General features: G+C 35.4%; 1 protein-coding gene across 4 annotated transcripts in view; it reads right to left on the bottom strand.

Moving 5' to 3' along the window:
• COMMD10 (COMM domain containing 10) overlaps positions 1-21667 on the bottom strand; it is a 190136-nt gene that overhangs the window by 54075 nt on the left and 114394 nt on the right. Inside the window, exon 6 of one of the 4 annotated variants that reach the window (XR_013387431.1) lies at positions 7815-7924. The exons of the other annotated variants lie outside the window; for them this stretch is intronic. The gene's annotated coding sequence lies outside the window, so the exon portion shown is untranslated. The remainder of the gene's footprint in view (positions 1-7814; positions 7925-21667) is intronic. 4 annotated transcript variants of the gene reach the window in all.

The following is a 21667-nucleotide window of genomic DNA, read 5'->3' as shown; positions in this document are numbered from 1 at the left end:
TAAACAAGTAAATTATGTAATTTATCTAATAAAATATATAGCTTGTCTGAAGCTATAGGGCATGGGGTATGCTAAAAATATGGTGAATTATTAGTTCCTAAGGTAGACAGGGAAGTCTTGCTGAAAAGGTGACATCTGACTAAACATTTGACAGAAATAAAAGAATAAACCACAGGATTATCTGGGAGAACATTCTAGACAAAGAAATAAGCAAGTACAAAGTCCCTGAGAAGCAAGGATGTATGGTATTTTTAAGAAACGACAAGGAGACATTATGACTGGAACACAGAAAGCAAGAGGGAAATTAACAGATGACTGGTTAAGAGAGGTAGTAGTGGGATACATTATAAAAGGCCACTGTTAGGATCTTGGCAACCGTTTTAAGATGGGAAGCCATTTGAGAGATTTGTGCAGAAAACCAAAAAGCAAAGTATTTTGCGTTTTAAGGGCTCTATAAGAATCCTTGGAGTTTTTTTTACATGAACACAACAGGCTAACAGTAACAAACAAAAATAGATGGTAATAAATGAAGTAAACATGTTTGAAGGGGCAGGGTCCCTATTGACAGTAAGAACGAAGTTAGAAGCGGCTAAATTTTCACTGGCACTGGAGTTGGAAAATGGGTCTGAATCAAAATCTGCTATGGATGCCAGGTTGACAGCAGAGGCTGAAGTAATGGGAATGCAGAGTCAGCAGCACCAGAGTAATGTAATGAATTCCTCAAAGAAATATTCCCAGGGAAAGACCGAGAACGTCATTTGGACAGCTTTACTAACTAACAGACACTCTTAGTCAGGCATTTGAAAGACTGCCTGTTCTAAAAACAAACAAAAAAGTACTGGTTTAGCACTGAAAGGAAAACCATTTCAATTTCCTAACAGTCATTAAAATAAGAAAACAGGAAAATACTTCGCATATAAATTCTCAGGGTAGTAATAATCTAATGCATATGGCTTTGAAGATGGGTAAAACTGTTACTTTAATACACTAAGATGGATGAATAAGGAATGACACAGATTGCTTAGGCAAACATAGTTGAAATGAAGTAAAATTCAGTGTTCAATGGATAAACTATTGAAGTATCCAGTAATGATGCATTTAAATAGGGCAATTTGGCTGGAACTGTACTCATATGTAAATAATTTAAACACACATTGAGCTATGAACTAGCTAAAAAATATTATGAGTTCTAAAAACATACCCAATAGGATAATTTTGTCTTTAAGGTTAAAGAGAGTTGATTTTAAAAGGGTCTCAGGTTCCCTTTTGTGAAGCGATCCCTTAAAGTATAAATGGTTGGTGGAACACAGGAAGCCGCTGACGTGGAACCTTGGGGGGTGCCAGAGGAGAAGGGGCAACAGCTCTACTAACCAGCCACTCAAAAAGAGTCCAGGTCATGCAGTCTCTGTGGGGTCTGAGACTTCTTAATTTGCTACAAAATCCTCACTCTATCTATCCAAATGTCTACACCCTACCAATGAACTTGAATCTTGAAGGTACTATTTGTAAGACGACAAAGACATCAATCATTTGTGTGATGTAATTTCAGATTGGTGCTTTTTATACCCGCTTCACTGTTTATTTTTCTCCAATTGTGAAATGTGCCAGAACCTACTTATCTTTTTTTTTTAAACAAAAAACACTGATACAATTAAGAAGAGTGTGGGTTAATAAGAAACAGCTCATCATTCAGAAACATAGATTAAAGGGCAATAGTAAATACTTAATTCCCTAGAGGGGTCTCTCTGGTCCTTCAAGACTGAGAATTATAAAAGCTGTAATTCCCTATGGCTGCTAATTGTGGGACTGCTGCTTACCTGCTGAGTGTCAGTCTGAATTGGTTGCCCAGATAGCTACAAAGCTGTCACATATGTATTTCAGGTATTTGATTTTCCTATTAAATTCCTAGGGCTAGATTCACTGTTTCTTGGCTCTCATCTCTTCATTTTTGCCATTTTTTTGGAGATACTTTCAGAGGTTTTTGCATGTCTGAGTTAACTATTTGCATTCACATTTCATGGATAGATTGGCTGGGTATATACACTTCTAGTTTCAAAACCAGTCTTGTATAGAGCCATAATGACCTTTCCTTGTTGTGCCCTAGAATTCAGGGTTGCTGGTGACTTTAGCAGTCTAATTCATGTTCTTTTGTTGGTAACCTATTTTTTCCCTTTTTTAGAATCTCTTAAGATTTTCTTTACCTTTACTGGATTGAAACTCTAAGAGTATGTATTTATATGGGAATATTGTATTCATTTATTCTGCTTGATATATGCTTAGCCCTTCCACCTGAAGATTAAAATAGTTTTCTTCAGGTCTTGAGATTTTTAAAAAATTATTATTTCCTTAACTTCCTATATGTAGTGCACATATATTATTTATGCACATTATCTTTGAATCCTTCTGTGTTTTATTTCACACATCATGTTCTTAAAAAAATCAAAATATAACACAGTATGTTAGAAAGTGATAGACTGTAAAGTAGAAGGTCTCTGACATGTTTGAGGAACAGTAAGGTTGGTAAGGCTGAAGTGAACTGAGTGAGGGAGAGAGAAGAGTGGAAAATATGAGAGGGGAAACCTTGAGGGCACCATACCATTTAGGATTTTGTAGGCTAAAACAGACTTCTCAATTTTTCTCAATTTGAGTGAAGTGGTAAATCTTTTCAGGGTAAAAAGCATGGTTAAATCATGCATTTCCTCTTTGTTAGTATTTTTAAAATAGAGTTAATGTTCCAGTTATAAAAATTATGATTTATTTTTAATTTATTTCTATCAGAAGCCCAGAAATTTTGAAAAAGAACAATACCACAGCATACTTTTATTCCAATTTGTAGTGATGCCCCCCCAAAAATTGTATGCAAGATTTGTAAGCTGAAGCACTCTTAGAAAAAAAGTTTTTTTTTTTTTAAGATTTATTTATTTGAGAGAGAGCAAGAGAGATCACAGAGGGAAAAGTAGAAGCAGACTCCCTGCTGAGCACAAAGCCCAAGATGGGACTTGATCCCAGGACCCTGAGATCATGATCTGAGCTGAAGGTAGATGCTTAACTGATTGAGCCACACAAGCAACCTCTTTTCTTTTCTTTTCTTTTCTTTTCTTTTCTTTTCTTTTCTTTCTTTCTTTCTTTTCTTTTCTTTTCTTTTCTTTCTTTCTTTCTTTCTTTCTTTCTTTCTTTCTTTCTTTCTTTCTTTCTTTCTATTTTTAAGAGAGAGAGAGAGAGAGACAGTTTGCACGCCTGTGTCCTTTGTGGAGCCCAATGCAGGGCTCGATCTTAAGAACCTGAGATCATGACCTAAGCTGACACCAAGAGCCTGATGCTTAATGACTGAGCCACTCAGGCACCCCAGAAAACATTTCAATCAAGTTAAGTAGTTATCACCTTTAATCTGCTTTTTATTATATGGTCAAATTATTATTTAGCAAAGTTCAGTTGGTGTATATATATATATATATATATTTTAAATGCAATAAGTACATACTGCATTTCTTCTAAGCCGACACTTCTTAAATCTTCTGCCTGATTTACACTAATGCTATCAATTCCTACTGAGAAGAGTAAGGCTAACAGAATCCTTTGTTAAGGTGAAATGACTGCAAAGCTAAGGGGTCAGAATATAATGTCATTGGTGTTTCAAACAATTTTCCTAGTTGTAATCCAAGTGAACTTAATACGACTAAAAATGATTTGGTCTAGTATGTGATAACCTTCTGTTCTGAATAAATTCATTTTATCTGGAAATCAATATAGCTCATGCACACAAACGAGGTCTGAAAATAATAATACCCCAGAGCTCCAACAGGATGCCATATCCTTGAAGTTTTTAGACCAATATGAAAGGCTCCTTCCTGGGAGAAATGATGCTTCTGAGCAAGATATTTCTTAAAATACTATTTCCAGAATGGCTTGCAACCACCATAATAAAACATCATCAGGAAATTGTCAGCCCAATTGTTCACCACATTGGTAACATAGAAAAAAATTCCCAAATTTCCTGGAGGACAGTAATTAACAGAACAGTTTTACGATTAATAGGCTTAAAGGCAGGAGTTTCAGTGAATCTAGACCAAGCAACTTTTATATCTTTGATGACTGTCCTGACCACTTTTAACTGGTTTAATGTAATTTTAAAATGTTTCCCTAAATGGCACATCTGTTAACAGAAACCAGCTTAAACTCCCATTAAGTTTTATTCCACAAACCTCAAGGTTCTGCTCTGAGAACCTCATAAGTATCCACCATGCTGTAACAGGATTAGTCGTGTATTTCAACGTTAATCTAATGGTTGTTTTAAAAAAATTTTAAATGTGTTTGCTCTCCAGGAGTTCATAGTTAAGCAAGCAATATCAATTCTGCTTGGTATAAAAACCCATTTCTACTGGCAATGATATGAAAACCCAAACCCATAACCCTTATATGGGTGGGACAAACCCCCAGGGAATGGGCTCATCAAAGCACAGAACCAAGAGTATGATGGAGACTGAGCTTTGACAAGGTACCACTGGGTAAGACTCAAATCAGTAATCATTTCTGTCATTTTCAAATATGGATCTGTTTAATGCCTTCACTAGTTTGGACTAACCATTTGGACGATCCCAAACTGTTCTGAAACCTTTGCATTTAGCTGTCCAAGGTTTTGTTTTTGGTTTTGTTTCAAGCTTGAAGTAATTCAAGGCATCCTGTAGCAACATACTGCATCAACAAGTTGATTTTTAAAAAATAAATGTCTTCCACTGAAGAGATCAATGTTCTTAACTATTATCTCTTTAATTAAAGAAAAGTGCATGTGGGTGGCTCAGTCAGGTGTCTGTCTTTCGCTCAGGTGATGATCCTGGAGTCCTGGGATCAAGCCTCACGTTAGGCTCCCTGCTCATCCCTGCTCAACGGAGAGTCTGCTGCTTCTTTCTCTCCCTCTGCCCTTCCTCTCCCTCAGCTCATGCTCTCTATCTCACTCTATCTCAAAAAAATAAAATCATAAAAAAAAGAGATGTGCTGTACAACATAGCACCTAACTACACCTGATGATACTGTATCAAAATCTGTTAAGAGCACAGATCTCATGTTAGTTGTTCTTGCCATGGTTGTAATAATAGTAATAATAATAATAGTAATAATAATAATATTACCATTCAGCAAGCAATGAAGAAAAAAATAATAAACCTGAAGGTAGTGAGGCTGCTCAGCCACATGGCCTCCTTATACAAAGCTAATAAGCAGAGGACTATGCTCTTTGACGGGAACTTTCAAATAAACACAACTCAGAAAACCTGGACAATGGAAAAATTAAACTGTGCTTAGAATACATAGTAGAAAACTGACAGAGTGAATCTTTAGGATATGAGAGAAAAGAACAAAAACTGGATAAAACCTAATAAAGTATATATTCGATGGACTGAGCCAGAAAAAGGGAGTAAAGCATTCTTGAATTTATTTACGGTCTCACGTACCTAACTAGTGTTTAAGTTGGGCTCAACGATATTTTAAATAAACATGTTTCAAATTACTTTTCATTTCAAATAATTAAAAATCTTAAATAACCCAGGCTATGTTACTTCATGTACAAATATATCTTTTCATTGCCAAATAACTGTGCATGTATTCTGGTTCACAAACAAACCCACACTAGATTATATATTGTCATATTCTGTTCCCCAGCTGTTTCATATATGAATCGTTTGTCTCCCTATTAGATGATAAACTTCTTTGAAGCAAACCAGACTGCCTTCTCCTTTTGTATTTGTTCCTGCTAACATACCGCTGGACTATGGAACCACTCAGTAAGTGCTTGTAGAATTGAACATATCCTTCATCATTGTCATCTCTGTTCTCTGAAGTACAGTTGAATAGATTTAATGCCTTGGTGCTGTCAGCTTTTATACTTTGTCCTGCTTCCGTGACCACCATGGTAGAACAGGGCAAATTCAATCTTTACATTTATTCAATGTTGCTCCTGCCAGCATTATCAACAAGGATAATGCCAATTCAAGTGGTGAGTTTTATTACATACGAGTACCTGTCACCTAAAGACAATCCAAAACACCTATAGTAGACTTTGTCATTATTCATTTGCAGCTGACTCAAAACAAATGATCAATCCTATATATAAATTCACTGCCTGCCTCCATAAATGGGAATTTAAAAAATAGTTAAGAAGGGAAATAATAAAAATCACTATTTTTAAAGTAGAAAAGTTGAAAATGTTCTCTGTGTACCAGCATGTTTATGCCCAAATGTGAAGGTAATGTGAACTGACCGTACTGCCTATAGACAGATATTTATTTTACACTTTTACAGAGAGATAAAATAATCAACCTTAATCCTATCATAAGCAGGGAGTCAAAATCAAAACCACAATTCTCACAGTAAGTTAATCTTCCAAAATAAGACCATGTCCCAGTGCTTATTCACTGACAGTGAATAAATTTTTCTTTCCAATGCAGAAAGATTAAACTGAACTATGAAGTAGTTAAAGCTTGTTTATAATCAGGGTTAAGTTATAACATGAAACTAATTGAAGAGATAGTCACAATGGTCCCAAAAGGTCCTATTTTAATAAGCTTGAGAGGAAAAGGATCAGAATCCAGGCTTAATTGTCATCTACAATCCTACAACTCATGACAAATCACAATTTATGCAGCCATGAAAACATCCATTTAAAGTCATAGCAGGATTATATCATCTCTTCAGATTTAATTGAAACTCTGAAGGCAAAAAAAAAAAAAAAAAGCAGTAGACTATTAATGGTTCTTTGACAAATCTATTTTATTACACCTTTTATCTAATTCTTTCAGTTGAAATAAGAAAAAAAATACTACTTATGAACATGATAAATGTGTTATTTCCTTAACTTTAATTACTTTGCCTAAATTAATTTGTATTAAAATTAACATCTAGTTTGAGTCATGCAAAATCAACAATAATGAATAAAACTGTACTTTATTTTTCCAGTTTTAAAACCCTGGCCCAGAATATAAATGATGTTAGCATCAAAATGGTGGTTTTATGGCTCACACTATACTAGATTTTATTTCTCCTAACCCACTTTTTAAAGGTGAATTCAATGTGTATTTTTAAATCAAGCCACTACAATGACTATGTAGCTGAAAAACTCCTATCTGTACCAATTTCCAATGGCAAAGTTGAGATTTTTTTCTCTAATTCAAGGAAAGCAGGAATGAAACCAAAATGAACACCTAAGAGTCAGTGACAGTAACCGTATTCACATTTATCCCACGATGAAAAAAAAAAATCCTTTTAGTCCTGATTCCTATAAAAGATTTTAAGCTCCATTGAAATGTAAGCATATGTGCATTATCCTGATGACATTTTATTCCCTCTCTTGCCTTGTTGACATTTATAACATGACCCAGTTCAGCTAAAATTACCACAGTGAAAAAGTAGCAGCATTGTGATAAGTGATTTTACCTAGACATGCTGTCTGGTTCCCACTGGTATACACATACTGACAACTGACATCCCTGGGTGAGGGAGACTAATTTCTTCTACTTGTCTTTTCATGATAAAAGGCATTGATAGTGACTTTTTAAAATTCTTTGCTTCCAAACTGAGAAACTGAAAAGTCGTGAATGCTTGGCATCATCAATCAAGTTGGAAAACTAAGCCCTGTAATAACACACAAGCAATAAATAAAATAAAATAAAATAAAATAAAATAAAATAAAATAAAATAAAATAAAATAAATTAAAAAAATAAAATAAAATAAAATAAATAAAAAATAAATAAAATAAAATAAAATAAAATAAAATAAAATAAAATAAAATAAATAAAATAAAATAAAATCCCAAAGCCAGTACCTTGGGAAATGAAGGTAACAGGAATGAAACCGCCAAAGTAGGGGATCTTAGTATTTCTGGCCATGTTCCCTGCTCCCCACCGGTAACAGTGGACTGGTGCCAGGAGGCATCTGAGACAAAACATAAATGCAGTATTTCAAGGACAGTACTCTTCAATGTTAAATTATCAGTAACTATGAATGGAATAAGAAGTCTCTGCAGGTGGCACCAGATTACAGCTGTAAAATCAAGGAGTCTTTCAAAGATACTGTGAGAGATAGAAAAAGGAAAGTAGAAGAGTACCTCCAATGGACTGATGGATTAGAGAGAGGACGGATAATCATAACTAATGTACCACAAAGTCATTAAAATTAGTGGTGGGAATAATAATGTCTGCTCAAAGAAACCCAGGCCCTGTTGACTGAAAATTGAAGCTCTATCAAGGAGGGAACTAGGGAAGGAGGATCAGAGCCCTCAAATAAGGAGAAATAAAGAGAAAAGAATTTCTGTCCTGGCCTGAGTCCAGTACTTAAGTGATGATACTTCCTAAATGATTGATTCTAACTTGTGCCAAGGAGAGTGAAGCTGGAGTGCTGATAGAGACGGGCCCTGCTTACCACCCTTGTGAACCAGGAATGCAAGAGAGTAAGAGAGTCAGGCAGAGTTTATAGTATAGGTACATTCACCAACACCTTGGGCCTGGGGCACAGAAATCTTGAGAATTTGTGCAAAATGAAGGTGCAGTTATACGAAGTCTACCAATGAGTGCTTGATGTTTTTAAACTGTCAAAATCAGCAATGTGCCTATATGAAAAACTCCTTATACTGTATTAGGGGTTAAATAAATCATAACTGCAATTTTATGAATAAATATGTAATTTCAGTGTGGTTGAAGTCACGCTAGGTGGGATTTGGAGGTACCTGGGACACCTGCTGTGGGATGGTAAGAGATAGCAGGAACATCCACTAGTGTGTGTATGACCTGACTGGCACAGGAGTACACACTTACGGGTACCTGGCTTGAGGCAAGAAAGGGTAAGGCTGGACCTATACAAAGGTGGTCCAGAGACAAAAGTTGTTTTTAGGAAGAATTCTGTGAGATCCGGAACCCAGCACAGCTGCGATGATTAAAGTGAACCCAATGCCATTTTGGATGCTCCGACTTCACATCTGGAAGAGCATCAAGAGACAGCATTGCTAATGAGAAATGCTACCCAAGGCACACATTACAGATGTGGTGGTGAGGATCCTGTGAATGCATGACAAGACAAGAGTAGAGGAACAGGCGGAGCCTGTGTGCACTAGTGAAAGAGCACTGGAGACTATCAGAATAAACTGAGGTACACATCATAGGGAGGTGACAGGTAGGACATGAACCTGTATAACAGAGATATTACCATTAACATGACTGCACTGAAGCCTCAAAATGGTGTGTCTTGAGTCTGCGAAATGTTCTATTCTGACAGATGTGATAAGGGAGAGGGAGTAATCTAGCAAAGGGTGGAGGTTAGGGGAAGAGCACATACTCTAGAGCAGACTTGTACTTCTATAATATTTAGAAAAAGAAGCTTCTCTCTAGTGACATTCTTTATTAATGGTCCTGTTGCGGGGGGTGGTGGTGGTGGTTTTCTTAACCACGATGAGGACAGCTACAACAAATGATATTTGCCTAGTGCCAGTGCCCATGAAAAACATTTTATTATTCATTAACTCACTGAATTCTCACAATGAAGTTAGGAGGAAGGTACTGCTATGATTGCACTTCACATGAATAATGGAACTGAGTTTATGATTTATCCAAGGTTCCATGGAAGGTTAAGTGATGGCAGCAGTTTAGGGACATTTTGGCAAGACCTCTGCTCCAGAAGCATTCTGTTTGGCAGCTTCACTGAGAGTGCACAGAGTGGAAACCTGAAAGTATCATTAGCCAAAGCCAGAAGCAGGGACAGGGCCATAGCAATGAACCATGTCCTCAGTCTCCACCTTGAGGCTAACCAAGAGAGGAGTAGAGCTCAAGTATTCTAAGTCAGGCTGTGTGGGACTTAAAGACTATGCTCCCCATATTCTGTCCATATTAAGGAAAGTCATAGCTCCTCAAATTAAGGGAAGAAGATGAATTTCCTCCGGTTCAAGGGGCTTGGAGGAATGAAGAGGGCTTTAGTCTTCTCAGGCTGATCTCCAGGTTCTCCTCAAACCTTAGGAACTCAGCATTCCTCAGTTCACCAATGGGAATATGGATCCCACAACTTGAATTCTCCCCACAACCTAGCCACTGTCTGTATTCCACTCCAGGCCCAACCACCACTGGGCTTCTAAAAAGTGCAAGCTGGAAAATATTTACCACCTGAATTATAAAAACTCTCTGTATGGACTCTATAGGAAACAGACTATGATAAATTTTTCAAAATAAGCAATAAATAATAAACATACATGATACAAAATATCACAAATGAGAAAGCCAAATATGAAATGGTCATGTTAGTTTATGTACAATCATTTAAAAATGCTAAATCTTTAAGCAAGACATAATTTCAGTTGATAAGTAGTCTGGAACATCAGCACTTAAATTTTTAAGACACATTTACAGTCTAATGATACATACTGAATGCTATATTTAATAGTGGCAAAATAAATTTATGGCCAAATTTTAAATGCAAGTTTAGATAAAATCAATTACATTTTACAGGTCCTTTTTTCTCCCTATAGACTCTCTAGCTTAAGCTGAATTACTTGTCCAAAAAACTCTTAGCTTTCATTCAAGGAGTTGGTAAAAAATGAATGCTTATTATGGATCAGACAGTGCATTTGGGATCTTTTACTTTAATGAAATGTATATTTTAAAAAGATGAAAATAGAAGAAAACAGGCAAAAGAATGGCAAGCTGTAATAATAGGTGAAAAAGAAATTAACAATAGATGAGATGGACATGGTGCTGGTGACGTACCTCCCTAAGGACATACATTTAAGTTAAGAAAGTCAGAGAAGGAGTTAGCTATGTGCAAAACTGGAAGAAGAGTTCCAGGCAGATGAACAAGAATGGCAAATAAACTGCAGCAGAACAATACTATCCTGTGAAGAACTACAAGGACATGAGTGTTACTCTGGTCAATGAATGAGGTCAGGTGGGAGAGTGAGAGAGTTGGGCCCAATGGACAAGGTTTCACAAGCCACAGAAAAGAGTCTGGATGTTATGCTAAATACAATGGAGAGTTACCAAAAAAGTGTTCTAAGCAAGGAGTATTGTGCTCCAAATAACATTTTTAGGTGGTCAACTTTAAACTGTATAAAAATGGATTAGAGAGGCTCCAGTGGGAATCAGGAAAGTCAAAGGACAATGAGACTTTGGAACAGGTGGCAACAGATTATAAGAGGGGAAAGTAGATTCAAGATACAATTTTTTAAAAGATTTATTTATTTATTTTAGAGAAAGAGCACACGTGAGTTGGGGGGAGGAGCAGACAGAGAGGGAGAGAGAAGCCTCAAGCAGATTCCATTGACGCAGGTCTTGATGCCAGGATGAGTAAGTTAAATTTATGGTCATGACTGAAGTTGTCATACAAAATGTCAAAGACAACAATGATAACATACAAAGATTAATACAAACAAACTACATATATATGCTGTAGTCACTTCTACTCATCAATGGGCGGGTAGTTCTGGAATGTGAAATAAGGTCAGAAAGAAAAACTGAAAGCAAACACAACTGAAAATAAGTAAAATGTTTGTATTCTCAGGTAACATGACCCTGTATGTAGAAAACCAGAGAAATCTGCTCCTTCCAAAAACCACTGGAACTAAGAAATGCATTGAGGAAAGTCATGGCTTACAAGACCATAGTAAAAGTTAACTGTATCTCTATATACTATCAACAACTCAAAAGTGAAATTGAGAAAATAATTCTACTCATAAGAGCTTTTAAAAAAAATTAAACTCTTAGGAATTTAGCAACAAAAAACAATCTTTTCACCAAAAGCTATCAAGCTGATCTTTATAGAATTTATATACAGAAATGCAATGAATGTAAAGTAGGCAAAATAATTTTAAGAAAGGAAAGTAGAAGGACTTTTATAACTCAGTTTCAAAAACTTGGTATAAAGCTACAGTAATCAAGATGATGTGGTATTGGTCTAAAGATGGACATTTATATCAATGCAGCAGAATAGTCTGGAAATAAACCTTTCCATTTATGATAAATTGATTTCAGACAAAGGTACCACCAGGGAATTATACGAAGGAAAGAACAGACCACATGGCTATCTAATTGTCCCAGCACCCCTAACTGAAAGACTCTCCTTTCTTCTATAAAACTATAAAACTTCTGGAAGAAAATATAGGAGAAAATTATTTTGATCTTGGGCTAGGCCAAGATTTCCTACATATATCACCAAAAGTATAATGAAAAAAATGTGATTATTTGGAACACAAAATTAAAAAGTTTTGCTCTAAAATATTACTCATATTTAAGGAAATTCAAATTGAAAACCACAGTAAGATACCAGTATACATCTAACAGAATGGCTATAATCCTGAAGGCTGCCATTATCAATCATTACTGAGGAAGAAAACTGAAAACTTCTTACTTGGCTGGTGGAAATGTACAATAGTATAGCCACTTTAGAAGAGTCTGGCAATTTCTTAAAAAGTTAAACATAAACTTACCATATATGAGCCACCAACTCTACTCCTAGGTATTAGCATAAGAGAAATGAAAGCATACATGTATCCCTACAAAGACTTGCATATGAATGTTACAGAGGCATTATTCATAACAGTTCTAAATTGGAAAAAATCCAAATGTCCATCCAACTGTGGAATGGCTAAACAAAATATATTTATACAATGAAATACTATTAAACAATAAAATGTAATCACCAATATATTCCACAACATCAAGGAACCTCAAAAACATGATGTTAAGTGAAAGAATTCATTGTAATACTTCATCCATCTTAGGCCTAGATTTTATCACAAAACCATGGAACTATAAGACATTCAGCAGGCATTAAAACAAAAATAAAATTTAGTACTCATTCAATGAACAAATATTTATAAAGCATAAGTGACAGATCAGGAAATGGCTTGGCATTGGAGATACAATGATGAGTAAAAACAGAGGTGGTTCCTACCTACATCCTTCTAATTCTACTGAAAAGCAAGTTCCCTTCCAAAGTCCTCCTGTAGATTAAGGATTTATTTGAGCAGCAAGATTTATGGACTATTTCTCAATGAAAAAGTATTAGTTCAATTTGTAAGAAAAAAAACAGGTTGAGTTAAACTTCCAAATTCAAGTTTCCTTAGAGGACTTGGACTAAAGAACCAAAAAGAACATCATTAAGTGAAGAGACCTGGAGATGGAAGCTCAAAATGCTTTGTTCTTTTCAACAGCAAAAAAAAAAAAAAAAAAAAGGATTAATAGTAAAACCATTTCCAAAGACTTATAATGGTGCTTCTAACACATGCTTTCTTTAAAAAAAAAAAAAAAAAAAGGTACAATGAGCTCAGCTCTTAGAAACATAAAAATGCTTGAAGCAATTAGGCAAGGAGTACAACTGGAATACCTTCATTCTTAAGGCTACATTGAGTGCTTCATTTTAATCAGATGATTTCAAATGCTGCCTTTTGAATCACTCCAGTCTGGCTTTACCTTCTATCACTGTTTGCATGCCAGTGATCACAAACTTCTTTAAGAGTTCCCAACAATACATCATAGTCTCTTCAGGGTTTTTGAACATGCTATTCTTACTGCCTATAATATTCTCTCCAAACCCCTTCTCTCTCTCTGGCTCTGATTCAACCTTACAGTTTCAGCTCATGTCTCAGTTTAGATCTTTCCTGACATTCCCCGGTCTAGGTTAAGGATTCCTAGACTGTGCTCTGAAGGTACCACGAACTTTTCCTTCCTAGAACTCCTAAAATATCTAATTATAAATGAAATATCTGATTCAACAATATGTTTGTAAATATGTTCCCAGAGCCTAGGAAAGTCTCCAGCATCTAGTTTGGAACTCAATAAAGATTTGTTCGATAAATGGCATTCAGGTAAAATATGGATAAGCATACTCATTATTTCTTGTTTCACATATTATTTTGTATTTTTCCCTGGTATATAAATTTAACTTATTTTGTACTCATTACTGAATCAATAGAAATATACTGACATTTCCAAAGTATTTCCTAGATTTCATTTCCTCCTGTTTTTTTTTTTTAAACCACATCATTTAATATAGACTGTATCTGATTCCTATAAAGACTTGCAATGTGTAATTTATAAGTGGACAGCAAAAACACAGTGAAAGAGGTCAACTTGAAAGGAATAACAGACACAAAGCTAAATAACACAAAACACTATTAAATATTTTACAGTCTAATTTAGAGCAATTTACAGATACCAATCAACTAAAATAACTAATGTAAAAAAAAGTCTAAATGTTGTGTTCTTTTGAATTCGAATTTCTTTTGTGAACAAAGGTCAGAATGAATAACTGAGATCATTTTTTCTAAGGTTATCTTTCTGTTCAACCTCACATTTCAGAATGGAACATTAAATTTGCTCATAAAGCACTATGTCAACTTTATGGCTACAAGGAGACACTCTCTTACTTTTAACAGCATATTCCCATTTAACTAGATGAATCAATGAGTCCATTAAAAATCTTCTGGAATATAAGAGTTCGATAGTCTAACAGATACATGAGCCATAATTATTAACCAAAATAATTCTAACCTGTATTACAGGTTTCCATGTTTTCACCAACAGAAATTTCAGGATAAGTAAATTTCCAAATTAAACTACTAAAATTTCATTCCAATAGTCAAAACTAACTTTTCTTAAGATCCACATAAACTATTTTTTTCTACTTGGGAAACATTTTCATGAAAATAGAACAACAGGCTTAAATTGAACTTAATTATCCCTAGACAGTCAGACATCACAATTTCTTCTTAATTGTACTCTGTGTCTTCCCCCAACTCTTTAATACCCCAGGGAGAATTAACAAGTTTTCCTCCCTTGATCACACATCTATTTGGAACATATTCACACACTTATCAATGCTGGCTGATGCACCAGGCATCCCTATGCCCATATGCTCACCGAAGGACATACCACATATCAAAGGACTCAGTACAGTACATCTTCTCACGAACCTGCTGTGCAGATTTGTTTTTGTTTTTGTTTTCTGGTTGAACTGTCTGTCCTCTCATCTATCTCTTTATCTAGTTATTTTTGCTCTGGTAAGAAAAAAAATCTCAGAAAATAAAGGACTCCAAAAATCTACCCTGATTTTCTTCCTGACTTACAACCCATTTAAACAAAGAAGAGTGGCTAGAACTAAAATGTAACATCGGAAACAACCAGCAGGACCACCTTAAACATAGTTTACTAAATCGAAAGAACAAAAACAATTTTTAGTTAAAAAAAAATTTATAAAAAACAGAAACTCTCCTCTAACTTTCAGAAAGTGATGATACAACTTTCAATCTATACATAGCCCATGATCAAGAGATGTGAGTATCTATACTTTTTCCAAGTTCAACACCAGTAATTAGTATTGTAAATCTAAGGAGTCTTTCTCATTGCATTACTAGGTGATCTTGAAAACACAGGCTTCTATCAGGAGTCTGTGACTGACTAGCTATGTAAACAGAGTAACTATCACCATAAATATCCTCAGCAGTAAGATGAAGGGACTGGTATTTCTTTAAGAAAACAAAAACAAAAACAAGACCCTTTACAGATTCCCATGGGACAAGAGGTATAATCATTACTTGTTGCTTAAAACAGTAATGACCAATATATCGCAAATTCAAAAACCTAATTGTTCAGTTGGTGATTTAGATGAGTTATGAAATAATTGCGTACATCTGAAAATCTGAAATAACAGATGTACGCTATTCTATTTTTTCAGTGTTGAGATAATGTTTGGTTAAATAGAGGTCAAAGGATCCTTAGCAATAACTCTATTTGTCTTTCTCCCACCACAGGCCAAGGCTCAGAAACTCTGATCCACACAAATATGTTCCTGTTATCCCCTTACATTCCCAGAGTTTATTAATCTATGTTGCCTACCTCTTCCAGGCAAAAACAGAATGGAATTAAAGAATCACAAGACAGAGATAAATATGGTCAACTCTTAGTTACCCACTAGGACATTCTCTCGTGCCCCAAAGTTCCCTTGCTTCCTGACTGAATACCCTGTAACACACAGAAGCCTTCACTCCTGAAGAACATGAATGGAGGAGAGTCTGTTTGAGAAACTCAATACCTGGATTTGTTATCTGAGACTGTAATACTTGATAATGCTGTGTAAGTAATTATAGATGACTCTGGATGCACTGTTATATCTTATTATCTAATCCCTGCCCCTTTTATGAGGTCTCTTTACTGCTTAAGAACCAATAATAGCTCCCAAATTCCAGTCAGAGGAAGCTTCAGCTTTGATGCTTGGCTTCCAAAGATAGCATAATCTGAGCTCTGGCTACACATTCAAACAAATTGCATATAACCTTAGGACCAAAACTTGACAAAGACAGTATCAACATGGAAAACTAGCGCCCAATTTCCTTAATACAGGAAAAAAAAAAAAGCACTAAACAATCATCAAAATATTATCAAACCCACTGGGATATTAAAAAACAAAATATAATGCCAGAATCAAGAAGCATTTATCCAAGAATAACATGATGGTTCAACAATAGAAAAATAATCAATATAATTCATTATTTCATAAAATAAAAAGCCAATAACACATGATACAAAATCCTAATATTACGTGGATAAGATGCTAAAAGGACTTGGTATATTTAGTTGCTATTTATTTATTTTCCTATGGCTGCTGTAACAAATCATCACAAATTTGATAGCCTGAACAACAGAAATGTATTCACTCACAAAGTCTGCAGACAGTTGCACTGGGCCAAATCCTTAGTGTCAGCAGGACTGTACTCTCTGGGAATCTACTTCAGCATTTCTTGACTTGTGGCCATGTCTTTAGGGATCCCATCAACTTGTCCTATGTAGGTCTGTCAAATTCCCATGGTCTCTCATAAGGACATTTGTGATTATGTTTAGAGCTTACCCAGAACTCTAGAATATTCTCTCCATCTCAAGATCCTTAACTTCATCAAATCCGAAAAGATACTTTTCCTTATAATATGTACAAGGTCCAGGGATTAGTACCTGATATTTTGAGGGACCCATTATTCTACCTACTACACTTTTCCTTTAAAAAAAAGTTTTATTCTCAGTATTAGTTTACTAGAGCTGCCATGCAAAATGCCACACAGTGGGTGGCTTAAACAACAGAAATTTATTTTGTCACAGTTCTGGAAGAAGTTCAAGATCAGGTGCCAGCAGGACTGGTTTGTACTGAGGTCTCTCTCGTTGGTCTCCTTCTTGCTTTGTCTTTATGTGGCCTCTTCTGTGCAAATGTATCCATGATGTCTCTTCCTTTTCTTAAAAGGACACTAGTCATTTTGGATTAGTGACCCATCCTTAGAATCTCATTTAACCATAATTATCTCTTTAAAGGACCTATCTCCAAATACAATCACATTAAGGCCTAGGGCTTCAACCATATGAATTTTGGGGAAACAAATGAGTTCCATAGCACACTCTAAGAAGGTTCATGTTGGGGAAGAGTAAAAGCCCTAGTCAAGGCTAGTTAAAATGTTTTGTTTTTGTTTTTTTTTAAAGATTTTATTTATTTATTCATGATTTATTTAATCATGATATTTATTCATGATTATTTATATGATTCATGATATTTATTAATCTTTTTAAAAAAGATTTTATTTATTTATTCATTATTTTATTTATTTATTTATTCACATAGAGAGAGAGAGAGAGGCAGAGACACAGGCAGAGGGAGAAGCAGGCTCCATGCCGGGAGCCCGACGGGGTTTCTTTCGATCCCGGGACTTCAGGATCACGCCCTGGGCCAAAGGCAGGTGCAGAACCACTGAGCCACCCAGGGATCCCCTAGTTAAAATGTTCTAATGACATGGGATCCCTGGGTGGCGCAGCGGTTTGGCGCCTGTCTTTGGCCCGGGGCGTGATCCTGGAGACCCGGGATCGAATCCCACGTCGGGCTCCCGGTGCATGGAGCCTGCTTCTCCCTCTGCCTGTGTCTCTGCGCCTCTCTCTCTCTCTCTCTGTGACTATCATAAATAAATAAAAAAAAAATTAAAAAAAAAAATGTTCTAATGACAAAAAACTCAATGCAAGTTTTTTTTGAGCCCTTATTACTCTACAACTCACCTCTAAATGGTTATCCCAATGTCTATTTTCCTTTTTCTACCCTGTCTCACAAGAGACTGCTTGCTTCCTAGAACTATAACTCTACTTTTCCTACTTCCCAAAAACATATGCCAAACCTGAATCAGGGAAACTCCTACAGCCAGCTCCTGTGCTATTCTGAAAGGTCCAAAAAAAGACCTGTTAGTTTTGCTTACTAAGCTGGGTCAACTTACTTAGAAAATTGTGTTTTCACCAGTAAGTATGCTTACAAACCGAGCAAGGCAAAACTGTTTTTAACAGTGTAAATTGGTAAACAACCCAAATCTACACAGTAGTATCTGTATGGAGTTTACTGTTAAGAGCAGTTGATTTGGGATTGTGAAACTGGGGGGATTTTCTTTCCTCCTTTATACTTGCCAGTATTTTCTAAATCTTCTATTATGATTATCTATTACTTTTGAATTAAAAAACCCTTTTGTAAAAATATGTCATTGTTTCTTAATGGCTACTGAATAACTGTTTACTCAAAAGTATCTTTAAAAGGATCTATTAAAACCTATCCCCCCTAAAATCTTTGTGAATCCTACAAATTTAATTTACAAGTTTTCACCTTTTTGTCACTTCAGCTGATAATGCAAGAATTACAAAAGATAACAAGAACTTGAACAAAATTATAATTCAGGATTGGTATGTTTAATTTATAGCCACTTTAGAAAGTTCCATGCTAGACATGCATAAAATTTACTGGTGATTGATGATGCTGTTTATAATAATAATTTTTGTGGAAATAGGAGTCTCCAGTAAAAACATAACCTAATGCTCTTAAAATTATTTCTATATGATGGGGTGCCTGGGTGGCTCAGTTCAGCAGGTGACCCTTGGTTTCAGCTCAGATCATGATCTCAGGGTCCTGGGATCCAGCCCTGCATCGGGCTCTATGCTCAGTGGGGATTCTGCATGAGATTCTCTCTCTCCTCCTGCCCACTTCCCTCATTCATGATCTCTCTCTTTCTCTCTCAAATAAATATAAATAAATCTTAAAAAAAAAAACAAAAAAAACCTGTTTTTATGAGAACATCAGATTTGTCTTGTGTTTTCACTGAAAACACAAACCTTTCTGGTCCACGTAAACACTGCACACACATACACACTACATATATTTTTTATGACTAGCTTTTCCTCTTTTTTGTAATGCAGATAATTGAGAAGTAGGTAAAATAATTTTCTGAATTAACAGAAACACAACAGGAAATATTACAAATAAAAACTCCGTAAAAATTCAAATTTTCTCCTCACTGTGAAATCTGATCAGTTTGCTATCTCTTCTTTTTCCAATAATAAAAACTTTATGTAATGGTTAAAAATAAGTATCAAAGGAAAAAAGATTTCCTTAATGTTAAAATGAGTCTTTTGTATGTAAAAACACTATATTAAAAAAATCGGACATTGTGTTCTTTTAGGATTAAACCTCTAAGCTGTCTAACTGCAAAAAATTATCAGTGCTGTAATGGTCTGGGTTGTCTTACTTCAGAACAACTGTCCCCTTGGTATTAAGTTCCGTAAGTGATAAGGCTTTTCCTTTCCCACAGGAGGCAACCTCAAGAGCAGTTTTTCTATTCTTACCTCAATAGTAAGAAGGAAAAAAAAAAAACTGTTTTTCTTCCAGGCACTCAGTATATCTTCCAATATTTATACCAAAGTTTTCCTCACAAAGGCAATCTTTAATTAAAAAAAATCTCTGAATTGATCTACAAAGAATTAGACTATATTAAAAATATTGATTATAAACAAATGAGAATAAAGGGAAAAGCCATTTATTTTTAAACTAAATATTATACCTGCATTAACAAAATATTGAATATAATCTTCATCAGTGACTTTTTAACTTGACTATAATGCATTGATACTAGCTATAACACTGAAAATATTCTGAGATATTATCTTAAATATAAGTAAACTTTATATATGTACATCTTTACACAATGCTGACTATGCAGATAATAAAACTACATAAAACATTTTATCAATCACATTCACTGATACTGCATTTGCATTAAAATATGAATTCACATAAAAAAACCTCAATCTATTATGAAAAGGCTACAAATTTTCTGGACTGTAAAATTAAAATGAGACCGATAAGCAAACCCACATGGTGTCTTCATCCCTCCAGAGGTATGTGCTGTCTATCAAGGAGATGAGATGGCAAACATCCAAAGGGTAACGTCATGAATTCATTGGTCCTTAACCTTTGTGGATTTATAGGCTTGACAGTACTCATAAATGCTACAGACTTCTTCTCAGAAAAAAAATTGTGTGTGCACAAAATGTAGCAATTTTAGGAGCTTCACAGACCTTCTGGACACATAACCCCATGCCCTTACACAGATGCCTGGTATTCACTGGCTACTTGCATAGTGACCCAAAGGTCCAGAGACTGTGGTAACTTGTCATTTTGCTGGGGCACACATTTGAGTCACACTAAAATAAAGCTGAAAGACTGATGTGAAGCAGCAAGTCACCAAGTTAGTGGAGAGGCCTGGCATTCACATCTCAGTTTGACTCTGGCAGCTTTACAACTCATAATTAGCAGAATAATTATCAAGAAGTACTTTAGTGGTAATCATGAATATATTCTGAAGGTCTCTGAATTTCTCATAACAAAAAGGGCTCAATGTGCTTTCATATATTTTAAGACTCCTCAAATTATATCATGATGATTCTCTAAAAGAAAGCAGGCTTATAAAAGAAAATAAACCAATAAAAAAATAAAGTACATTATCTTCATAGACATTAACATATTTATTAAATCCATATTTTGTATAAGGTACTTCCTAATCATTGTGTAGTTTATGGAAATAAAAAAGATATATACTCAATCTTCTAAGAGCATTCGATATGCACTGTTTATTTTTTTTTTTAAGATTTATTTATTAGAGAGAGAGACAGAGTGCTTGCATGTACATGGAGGGGGGGCAGGAGAGGGAGAGAGAATCTCAAGCAGACTCCCTACTGAGCCTGGAGCCCCATGTGGGGCACAATCTCCCAACCTTGAGACCACAACCTGAGCAGAGGTTAAGAATCAGATGCTTAATGAAATGAACCACCCAGGCACCCCATACTAGGTTTATTTCTAAAAATATTGAGCACAAAGAACCACATGGCTGAAGTTTTATTATGGATACGCTAAAACAAGTAGTTAGAAGTGTTAGATACATCCACAGTATCCTTCAATTCTTATAATCATTACAGTTTTTTTCTTTAAGATTTATTTATTCATGAGAGAAACAGAGAGAGCGAGAGAGAGCGAGAGAGAGGCACAGACACAGGCAGAGGGAGAAGCAGGGTCCAAGAAGGGAGCCTGACGTGGGACTCGATCCCGGGGCCTCCAGGATCACACCCTGGGCTAAAGGCGGCGCTAAACCGCTGAGCCACCCGGGCTGCCCCAATCATTACAGTTCTAACATGGATTTGCTGATAGCCTTCAATGTTTGTACTGACTTATGTCATGTGAAGACAAACCATTAGAAATTCAGTTAGTTATCCTAAAATAAACAAGGTTGGGATTATAAAATGTAATGAATTCATTATCTAATTTTAACAAAATGCCAAGAGTAATTTCTTGAACTAGTGTAGA

The sequence above is a fragment of the Canis aureus genome, chromosome 10 (genome assembly GCF_053574225.1).
Source record: "Canis aureus isolate CA01 chromosome 10, VMU_Caureus_v.1.0, whole genome shotgun sequence".
Taxonomy (NCBI): domain Eukaryota; kingdom Metazoa; phylum Chordata; class Mammalia; order Carnivora; family Canidae; genus Canis; species Canis aureus.
Note: the sequence above shows the minus strand (reverse complement) of the source record. Positions and strands in the feature narration are given on the sequence as shown.